This window comes from Beta vulgaris, chromosome 9 (genome assembly GCF_026745355.1).
Source record: "Beta vulgaris subsp. vulgaris cultivar EL10 chromosome 9, EL10.2, whole genome shotgun sequence".
NCBI classification, from domain to species: Eukaryota; Viridiplantae; Streptophyta; class Magnoliopsida; order Caryophyllales; family Amaranthaceae; genus Beta; species Beta vulgaris.
In genome coordinates this window covers 29,107,301-29,118,923 of record NC_079210.1, presented here as the reverse complement: position 1 = coordinate 29,118,923, position 11,623 = coordinate 29,107,301, and the positions used below count along the sequence as shown (strand labels likewise).

Genomic DNA, 11,623 nt, shown 5'->3' with positions numbered 1-11,623 from the left:
TCTTTTCAGTACTTTAGTCAAATTCAGCAAACATGCATCAAAATCAATGCCATACACACTAAAGTCATCCATAAATACTTCCATGATGGACTCAATAAATTCAGAAAATATGGCCATCATACAACGTTGGAAAGTAGCAGGGGCATTACATAGGCCAAAGGGCATCCTTCTATAGCAAAGGTACCATAAGGACATGTAAAGGTGGTCTTCTCCTGGTCATCTGGGTGGATAGGGATTTGGAAGAAACCAGAATAGCCATCTAGATAACAGAAATGAGAATGACAAGCTAGACGTTCCAACATCTGATCAATGAAGGGAAGGGGAAAATGTCTTTCTTGTGGCAACATTTAATTTCCTATAGTCAATGCACATACGCCACCCAGTAACTACTCTTGTAGCAATTAATTCATTTTTCTCATTTTTAACTACAGTAGTACCACCCTTTTTAGGAACCACTTGAACTGGACTCACCCACTTAGAATCAGAAATAGGATAGATAATCCCAGCATCAAGCAATTTCATAACCTCCTTTTTGACAACTTCCTGCATATTCGGGTTCAAACGACGCTGACCTTGTATACTAGGACGATGATCATCCTCAAGAGGATTTTATGCATGCAAAAGTCAGGGCTTATGCCTTTCAAATCATCAATGTTATATCCAATTGCCTTTTTATGTTGTCGCAAAACAGAAAAAGTTGAGACATTTGACCATCATTTAATGCAGCACTAACAATCACAGGGCAATTTTCAGAATCATCCAGAAAAGCATACCGCAGAGAAGGGGGAAGGGGTTTCAGTTCAGGTTTCTTTACCTCTACCGGTGGAGTAGCACATACTAACCGTTCATCCTCATGAGTGGTAGTACCATCAAGCTCGACACAGGTAAAAGCTGCTTCCCAAGCATCCGCTTCAGTAGTCCGGATAATATCATCACCTGTGGAAGAAGTAAAACAAAGCAAAGCCTCCAGTGGATCCCGCATAAGGGATTGAGGCATGTCATCATTAACCAGCACATCAATGACATCTATTCTGTAACAGGCTTCCTCTAGCATGGGACTTTTCAAAGCATTGGTCAAACTAAAAGTTACCTTATCATCCCCCACAGTCAAAGTTAATTTCCCATTTTTTACATCTATGACAGCTCCAGCAGTATGAAGGAATGGTCTCCCTAAAATGATTGGGATTTGAGTATCCTCTTCCATGTCAAGCACAACAAAATCCACAGGAATGTAAAATTTACCTACCCTCACAGGAACGTCCTCTAAGATACCTAGGGGGTATTTAACAGAACGGTCAGCCATTTGAAGAGTAATGTTGGTACATTTTAAATCTCCCATGTCAAGCTTTTTACAAACAGTCAAGGGCATGACACTAACACTAGCACCTAGATCACATAAGGCTTTGTCAATAAATATGGTGCCAATATTACAAGGGATGGAGAAACTCCCCGGATCTTTCAATTTAGGGGGGGATTGATTTTGTAAAAGAGCACTACATTCTTCAGTAAAGGCAACAGTTTCTACTGCATTAAAGCTCTTTTCCTAGTCAAAATTTCCTTCAAAAATTTAGCATATGCAGGTACTTGAGTAATGAGTTCAGTAAATGGAACAGTTACCTGAAGATTTTTCACTACCTCCATAAACTTACCAAGTTGGTGATCCAGCTTATTCCTTGATAGACGAGTGGGAAAGGAACCTTGATCGCAGGAGTGGTTGGGGGACTGTTTTCAGGTACTGTCTGCTTCTCTGCATTTGTGTTGGTGGTAGCCTCAGGAGCTGACGAAGTTTCAGTTATGTCTGCATTTTTTTCTGACTCAACCGGACCATCCTTAGGCATTGGGGGACCATCATAATGTTGCCACTCCTAAGAGTGATGGCGTTGGCAGTGTCCCTTGGTTGCATCGATTGTGAAGGTAAGGCCCCAGGTGGCCTACTAGCAGAAGAACTAGCCAACTGAGCTAGTTGATTTCCAACATCTTGTTATGCGTGCCCAAATTTTCCAGTTGAGCTTTTGTGTCAGCTTGAAAAGCATTGAACCCCTTCTGCATCTGGAACATCATATTCTTCAACTCTGTCATGGCTGGGTCAGCAGGAGGAGCAGGCTGTGGAGGTGCTTGATTTCTCTGAAAACCAGGTGGAGCTTGTTGTGAAGGTTGGTATTGTTGACCCTGTTGTTGAGGTGGATATGGTTGTTGGGGTTGAGGGTTCAACACATTAGTACTCCTATATGAGAGGTTGGGATGTTGTCTTAACCCAGGATTGTAGGTGTTAGAATAGGGGTTGAATTGGTTCCTAGGTTGTTGGAAAGCATTGACAGCCTCACAGTTATTTCCCAGCGCAGGACACTCTTGAGAGTTGTGCCCAGATATTCCACAAGCATCACATACATGCACATTATAGTTAGAAGCACTAGCCATCGCATTAACACTCATATGGGAGGAATCATTACCTAACTTCAGGGAGTCAATTTTCTGAGTTAGAGTAGCTAGTTGCCCAGACAGTAGAGAAATGGCTTCAACATCATGTTTACCACCTTTTTCAAAGAGGAACGAATGGTAGAGGCTTGATTAGATGCTAGCTTCTCCAAAAGTTCATACCCTTCCTCAATTGCTTTATCCATGAAGAACCCACCAGATGCTCCATCAATTACCCGTCGTGTATCTGCATCAACTCTAGTGTAGAAAATCTGACACAAGTACCACTGGTCCAACCCATGATGAGGACATAGACGCTGCAGATCCTTGAACCGCTCCCAAGCTTCATATAGAGATTCACCAGGATCTTGGGTGAAAGTAACTATGGCATGTCTCATATCTGCAGTTTTCTGGTAAGGGTACCACTTGATGAGGAAAATCTTGGAAAGTTCTGGCCAGGTGGTGATGGTGGAAGGCAGCTTGTTATACCAGAACAAAGCTTTATCGCGCAGAGAGAAACCAAATAGAAGGAGCTTCATCTCATCAGGAGTAACACCAGCTTGCTTCTGAGTAGCACAACACTGTAAAAATCTCTGCAGATGCTGATTTGGGTCTTCAGATGGTAACCCAGCGAACTGATTGTTCTGAACCATATTCAAAACATGAGACTTGATCTCAAAATTTGTAGCAGCAATAGTGGGCATCCGTACCCCAGTAGGCACGTTATCAGGAGATGGTTGCGCATATCTCTAAGGTTCGAGTAACATTCTCACCCATGTTGACAGTAATAGGTGAGGTGGGGTTTCTTGGTGTGGGCAAGGTGGTGGAGATGGTGTCTTTTGGGAGGGTGTCCCTGCAGACAGCTTAGCTTGCTTAGTTTTCTTTCTGAGTCTACGAGCGGTCTTTTCAATCTCTGGATCGAACGGGATGAGATTTGGAGATTTCAATTTCCTGCTCATACACCAAAAACACTAAAACAAACGTGAGATGCTCCAAAGAACAGGTGTTCTTCAGAGTAGAGGTTAGTTTAATACTATAATTCAGACAAAATAAAATAAACCGTCTCCCCGGCAACGGCGCCAAAATTTGACAGGCTAAAGTCGATCACCTAATCAAAAATAACCTAAGGTCCACTAACTAGTAGTCAGGGAAGTCAGGATCGAATCCACAGGGAGAAGTTTACTATTGTATCTGAACTCTAATATTATACTAACAAAATCAGATGAATGGTTGTGTTACTAAGCTAAACAGGTAACAGAATTAAATAAGAAGGTGTAAATATATCAGTAAAGTACTAGAATCATGGATCACTATGCATACAATTCGGGAAATCAAGGATAAACGATAACCACCTAGTAAGTCAATGTCTAGGGCACATGTAATTTCTCTCGAACATTACCTCCCTCAAAGATCACCCAGCCGCTCTCGCATAGTCAAGGGTCACTTGCCTAATAATTGAAAGCCTATACGGTATCTCTCCTCTCGAAGTAGATTCAGTATTGCAGAAGTAGAAATATAAATCAGGCCTAACTTATAATCCTAGCATGAAGAAACAATCAAAGGAAACAATTGAAATACCAGATAATCAAACTAATCTATCAATCCCTTATTGTATACATAGATCTCCACAATTCTAGATATAGAACTACTCACTCATAATCATGAAATCAATAACAAGAATCATATAAAAACTCATACTTGAAACATGGCAAATAACTAAGAAAACAAATAAGTTAACAATGGAAGAAATAACAAAGAAGTAAAGAAGAAAGATTACCTAATTATATTGAACTATGAATAAGCAAAAGGTTCGATCTTGAATTGAAATCACAAAGCAATAAATTAAGGTTCTTGAAACACTCTAGGGAGAAAACTAATAATAAAAACTAGATAGGAGTTAATAATTCTGATTTTTCTATTTATACAAGCCCTAAAACAATAGAAGAAAATCTCGAAAAAGGGCCCGCAATCATTAAAAATCTCGCGTCTCGCCAGCCGCCCGATCGGGCCAAAGTCGCCCGACGGGATCGGGCTCCAAAGAAGATGACTAAGGCCAAAACCGCCAGACGCCCGATGCAATCGGGCTGACCCGCCCGATGACATCGGGCGGCCTTATGAAATTGGAGGCAGAGTGCTGGAATGGCGCCCGACGTCGGGCCAACTCGCCCGATCGGGCGAAAGACCGAATTACGACAGGGCATAAAACGCCCGATCGGGCCCGCAGCTGAAGCATGGAGAACTGGTATCTCGCCCGATCGGGCTGGGCCGCCCGATCCTATCGGGCCGATCGGGCTTATCTTCGTTTTCTTTTCTTTCTTTGCTCAAAGTCCCGGAAATCATCCTCGGGATCTAGAACTCGGCATCTAACCTCTCTAATCCACTGTGCAATCATGTAAAGTAGGTGATAGCTTCCAAAACCTACAATTCAATACAAAATAGCAAACCACAACTAGATGGAGAGAATTAGTACCAAATGGCTCCTAAGAGCACCATAATCACAACTTTTAGCACATAATTAGGGGAGAAAACTCTATATAAAACCATAACATCAATAAGAGGGTCAAATGGTCGCTCAAGGGTCCATTCCATTGACTATATCATACCATAAGCTTGCACATCTTCTCACTCTCCACCGCTATGGGACTATGTTATATGCAAAGAATCATGAGGACTTTATATGGGTTGTAATGAAGGCTTAAGGTATGGGTGTGGAAAGTTCTAGGAAAGTGGTGCTCAAAGGGGAAAGTGGAGCTCTTTTTTTTTTTTCAAACACCCTTGACAACAATTACCAACCCTCACACACACATTTTAATTTCACTTCGTTTTCTCTTTCTCATTAGCTACTTCATAACTCCTCAATTACAAACTCTAATTTCCTTTTATTACGCACTAAAGACATAAATCACAATCTTTTGGTTTTTTTTTTCAATAACAATTTAATAAATTATCTAAAAGAGGAAATCGATAGGAGTTTAAAAGAAAGTAACTATGAGGAGTTGAACTCAATGCAATCAAACATTACAAACACCACAGAATATCTTTAATGTCACACTATAACTTCATCAACATAGCTTCACAATCCCCTTAGGTAGGACAAGGTAAAGGGCTAAAGATGTAGTTAATCAAGAGAAACAGGCGAGGCTCAGAGGGGTGACAAAAGGGAAATAATAAATGTGGGTGGCACTTGGTTATGTAGCTCATAAATAGCAGATGCCTCAATCATATTCAATGCACAAACAAGTCAATGCGGTTTCAAGGAGTATTAATGCAAGTTCTAGAGAATAGTAGCCAAGGAAGAGCATCACACATGAAAAGAAAAACTAAAGAGATGTTAGTCTATTAGGCTCATAATAACCTCACTAGGTATATATATTTGGCTAACAAGTATAGTCAAGTCTCCCTTGGGAGGATCAAACTGGCTTACCACAAAGCATTCAGATCACAACGAGCAAGGAGAGATCAAAAATAGTTCAGAGTTATTCAAATCATGCTTAGACTTCACATAGAAACGAGCATAGAACCAGGCTTAGTGTGTACTATCAGCAGAGATTGATCCTACATGCAACCTAAAATGCAACTAAATGATGAAACTATATGCAAAAAGGGAAATAAAAATGCCTAAATGATGAGTATGTACAGATGATATGGTAAATCCCTCCCCCAAGCTAAATGACAGTTTCCTCAATGGATCAGGAGGAGCATCATGCATGGTGTGATCACTGGAGCTGCCCGGCGTCCATCCTTGGGAGATGTGCCATGCATGAAGATCGTGAAGTAGCTCGGGAACATCACCAAAGGTGGCTTGGAAATCCTGGTGCTGAGAAGTCATCACATCCACAGAGCACTTCATAGCAGCAACAGAATCAGAGTGAGACTAATGGAGCAGCTGAACCTCTGTACGAAGGCTCCCAATATCCCCACGAAGCGCCTCAAGCTGGTAAGTATAGGGGGGAACAGGAGGGTTGTCAACCTGAGTAGACGACTCGGGAGCATGGCTAGGCTCCCCACTCTGGTCCTCAGTAGGGACCCAAGAGAAATCAGGAGCAAAAAGCCAGTTCTTTGGGTCGTAGATGACTGTGCGCTCCGGGTTTGGAAGGTAGGCATAAGGGCGTTGCCCAACCTTCCAAACATACCCCTCTGCAGTGACCTCAGTGGCAATCCAGCCCATGGTTTGGGATGCCTTCAGATCAAGGCGTGTGCTACCTAGGATCACCTGGTGACCTGCCAAATCAAGACCAAAGGAAGAAGCAATAATAGAGATCATACCAACAACAATATCACCACGAGATCGAGTGAACTCATCCAAATGGTCCATAAGCCACATAGCAGGGTTCAGAAAACTAGCCCCATCCACAAGACACCACACAATGTAAAGCTCAAGCGAAGTGACAACCCCAGCACTATCACCCCGGGCAAAAATGGTCAATGACAGGAATCAGTGTGCGGTGCTCAGGCCGGGGCTAACAACCCTAGAGGCCTTAACACGCTGCGGATAGTAAACTGCCTGACTGGTGATGAGATTCCAAAAGGCGTTATCGTCATATCGCTCAGAGCGGCCGGAATGGGGGCCGTGAGATCCCTCGGTAGGCCAACCAAAAATAGCATTGAGTTGGTTTCGGTTTAGGTGGCGAGACTCGTTCATGAGTTGGAAGGTGATGGAACAAGGGTTTTTGGTGTTGGAGCGGACGACCTCTAGTGCAGAGAGGAATTCAAGGGTGATGCGTTTGTAGGATAGGGCATGCATGTTGAGGAACTGGTGCCAACCTACGGAGTAGAAAAGTTGTTGAAGGTCATCATCGATGCCTAATTAAGTGGCTATGTTAGGGTCGTAGAAACGAGTGGGGTGGAGGCGACAACCGCTAAGGATACGAAATCGCTCAAGGTGAGCCTCACATGTGAATTGTATTCCTAGGGTGTCCAAAGGAGGTGGGTTAATTGCGGGTGGTGGGGGTGGGACACGGGCATTGCGGAGGTGGGAAGAGGAAGTGCGTTGGGAGGGGTTCGCTCTAGATGGTCTAGGAGGCATGATGATCACAAAGAGACAATCAATAATAGCACAACACAGTCACCCAAGTGAAAATCCAACCAAATAATCCACACACCAACACAACAAGGTCTAATATTAAGCAAGAAATCGATAGAGTATAGGCAACAATCAAGTAATCAATCCACAAAACAATGCCAAGCAAAGAGTGCAATGAATTTCAAATAGAAAAATAAAAAACACTAAAAGATGGAGAGAGTGGAAAGAGTGGAAAGATTATACCAAACTTGAGGTGGGTGTCTAATACCCGCAATGAATCTGTGCTTGATTTTCCAAAACCTTAGAATTGCTTCCCTGCTACCCAAATTGCTTCAATTTCGAGCCACAACAAAACCCCCAATGTGATTTCAAGGTTAGGGATTTTAGAATTTTGGGTGAGAGAGAGGGAAAAAAAAAGAAAGAGGGAGAGGAAAAGAAGGCCGGCGAAAAGGCGCCGGTGATTAGGGTCGGCCGGCGAGGGAGAACGGCGAGTGCCGCCAGAAAGTATATATGGGGGAAAGGTGAGGATTTGTGGGAGTGGTAGAGTGAGAGAGAGTAAGGAGAAGAAGTGAGAGGGGTCGAAATTTTTGAGAGTGGAGGAAGGAGAAAAGCCCGTGAAAACGGGTTTAATGAAATCTGCCGTCAGGTCGCACGGTCGTGCGAGTTGCTGCACGGGGGTGCGGGCCTGCAGAAAAATCGCACCCAACCAGTCTATGTCGAGCGCACGGTCGTGCAGATTTTCGCTCGGTCGTGTGGCCTGTCGCTCGATCATGCATTTCTTCGCTCGGGCGTGCAGATCTGCCAAAAGAATATACCAAATCGTCTGTCTCGAGGGCACAGTCGAGCAGAAAATCGCTCGGTCGTGAGGGATTTTGCGCGGGCGTGAAATTGTTCGCTCAGGCGTGCGCGCTGGACGAAGTGTTCTCCCAATCCATCTGTGGCGACTACACGACCGAGCGAATTGTCACTCGGGCGTGTTACCTGCTAGCACACGATTATTACCATTAGTCAAATAAACTTGTGTGTTGCTTTTTTTTTTTTTTGTGATGAACTAAAAAGGAAAAGAAATGAAAAAGAAAAATAGTATAGAAAAGATAGGAAATTGGGTTACCCCCCAATAAGCGCTAGTTTTTAAGGTCATTAGCTCGACCTCCTCAATAATCACTCAGATGAAGGAATGGAGAGTATGATGTCAACTCTCTCAGCAATAGGGTCTCCAGCTCGGTAGTGCTTCAATCTGTGGCCATTGACCTTGAAAGTGCCATCTTGACGGTTCCAAAGTTCCACCGAACCATAAGGAAAAACCTTACAAACTTTGAATGGACCCGACCACCGCGAACAAAGTTTACTAGGGAATAGCTTCAGTCGAGAATTAAAAAGAAGAACCAAATCCCCTTACTTGAACTCTCTTCGCACAATGCCTTTGTTATGTCATCTCTTAGTTTTCTCCTTGTACAATCTAGAACTCTCTTACCGTCAAGACGAAGCTCATCAAGCTTAGTAAGTTGAAGGAGTCTCCTCTCACCCACCGTTTGAGAGTCGAAATTGAGGCTCTTAATTGCCCAGAATGCACGATGCTCTAACTCAATAGGAAGATGGCATGATTTCCCATAAACAAGACGATAGGGGGTGGTACCTATAGGGATCTTGAATGCTGTCCTGTAAGCCCATAATGCATCATCAAGTTTAGCAGCCCAATCTTTTCGCGTTCTCGCAACCGTCTTCTCTAAGATAGTTTTGATCTCACGGTTGGAATTCTCCACTTGGCCACTAGTTTGTGGGGGATATGAAAGTCCCACCCTATGATGCACACCATACTTCTTAAGTATAGCTTCAAATTTATTCTCCAGAAAATGCTTACCTCCATCAGTAATCAAAATCCGTGGAATGCCAAAGCGAGGAAAAATAGTTTTCTTGAAGAATCTACTAACCACACGAGCATCATTAGTGGGAGAGGCAAGAGCCTCCGCCCATTTGGAGACATAGTCCACAACAACCAGAATATACTTGTTCCCATAAGAGGAAGGGAACGAACCCATGAAATCTACACCCCATACATCAAATATCTCCACTTCAAGAATAGTGTTGAGAGGCATCTCATTCCGACGGGATGGATTGCCCGTCCTTTGACAGCGGTCACAGGAATGCACATAATGATGAACATCCTTGAACAAGGTACGCCAATAGAAACCACATTGAAGAATTTTCGCTGCAGTTTTATTAGTACTAGCATGGCCTCCACAAGGTAAATCATGACAGTGGGATATAATAGGAGATACCTCATTTCCAGGAATACACCTTCTAATCACCCCATCTGCACAAGACTTGTAAAGAAAGGGATCATCCCAAAAATACCTCCTCACATCCTTAAAGAATTTCTTTTTTTGTTGAGACAAATAACCATGAGGAATAGTGTCACTAGCCAAATAGTTGGCTATATCAGCATACCATGGGATCTCTGCAGTGGCTAGAGCTAGGAGTTGCTCATCAGGAAAGCATCATCAATTGGAAGAGCCTCATCACCTTCATCATCAACGATTTCGAGAAAGGTGATCTGCAACAACATTTCAGCGCCTTTTTTCTGAATCTCCAAGTCAAACTCTTGTAACAACAAGTCGAATCAAACGGGGTTTAGCATCTTTCTTGCTCATCAAATATTGAGGCCGCATGATCAGTGTGAATTATCACCTTTGACCCCACCAGATAAGAACGAAATTTCTCCATCGCATATACTGCTAACAGTTCCTTATCAGTTGTGGCATAGTTCATCTAGGCCGGAGTAAGAGTTTTTCTTGTATAGTAGATGGCATGAAGTTTACCATCCTCCCTCTGACCCAATACTACTCCCACTGCATAGTCACTAGCATCGCACATAATCTCGAAAAGGAGATTCCAGTCAGGCTATTGAATTGTAGGAGCAGAAATAAGAGCCGCTTTTAACCTGTGAAAAGCCTCAGTATAAGCATCAGTAAACACAAAGGGGGCATCTTTGCCTAAAAGCTCAGTTACAGGTCGAGCAATTATGGAAAAATCTTTTATGAAGCGGCGATAGAATCCCGCATGACCAAGAAAATCCTTACTCCTTTGACAGAGTTAGGAGGTGGTAAACGCTCAATAACCTCTGTTTTTGCTTTGTCGACTTCAATGCCCCGATGAGAAACAATATGACCCAAAACAACTCCTTGTTGCACCATGAAATGACATTTTTCCCAGTTGAGGATCAAATTAACTTCTTGCATCTATGGAGCACCTTTTGTAAATTAGCAAGGCAAACATCAAAAGATGTTCCATAGACGGAGAAGTCATCCATAAATACTTCCATAGAGTTCTCAATAAGACTGGAGAAAATTGCCATCATGCAACGCTGAAAAGTGGCAGGAGCATTACATAATCCAAATGGCATCCTTCGATATGCAAAGGTGCCATAAGGACATGTAAAATAGTCTTTTCCTGGTCACTTGGATGAATAGGAATTTGGAAAAAACCAGAGTATCCATCCAACCAACAGAAAAAGGAATGTTTTGCACACCTTTCCAAATCTGATCAATGAAGGGGAGGGGAAAATGATCTTTTCGGGTGGCCTTATTCAATCTCCTATAATCAATACACATGCGCCACCCTGTCACAGTTCTAGTGGGAACTTGCTCACCCTTATCATTCTTGACAACGGTCATACCTCCTTTCTTAGGGACTACTTGAACAGGGCTAACCCACTTACTATCTGAGATAGGGTAGATTATACCTGCATCAAGCAATTTAAGAACCTCTTTTATGACTACTTCCATCATATTTGGGTTAAGTCGTCGTTGAGATTCTATAGAAAAAACATGTTGTCCTCAAGAATGATTTTTGCATGCAAAATGAGGATTAATACCCTTAATATCATCAATGGTGTACCCAATGACATTCTTATATTTCCTTAAAATAACAAGCAGTTTTTCAATTTGAATGTCATCAAGCTCAGCATTAACAATAATAGGGTAGGTATCATTGGGACCCATGAATATGTATTTCAAAGTAGATGGGAGAGGTTTTAGTTCTACCTTAGGAGGCGTAGTACTCTCCTTAGTTTCCTTTGAACGCAATAACTCCTGAGAGGCTTTTCAGATTCAATGGCTCGTGTCTCCTCTAGAAGTCCTTGTATTCCTTAGTCTCCCAATCTTCCTCATCAGCACTACCCATCAA

General features: G+C 42.8%; 1 non-coding gene across 1 annotated transcript; it reads left to right on the top strand.

Annotated features, from left to right (window-relative positions):
• The first annotated feature begins 2,709 nt into the window (after positions 1-2,709).
• On the top strand, positions 2,710-2,816 carry LOC125493882 (small nucleolar RNA R71). The gene has a single exon (XR_007270209.2). It is a non-coding gene; the product is annotated as a small nucleolar RNA R71 (small nucleolar RNA).
• The last annotated feature ends 8,807 nt before the right edge of the window (positions 2,817-11,623 follow it).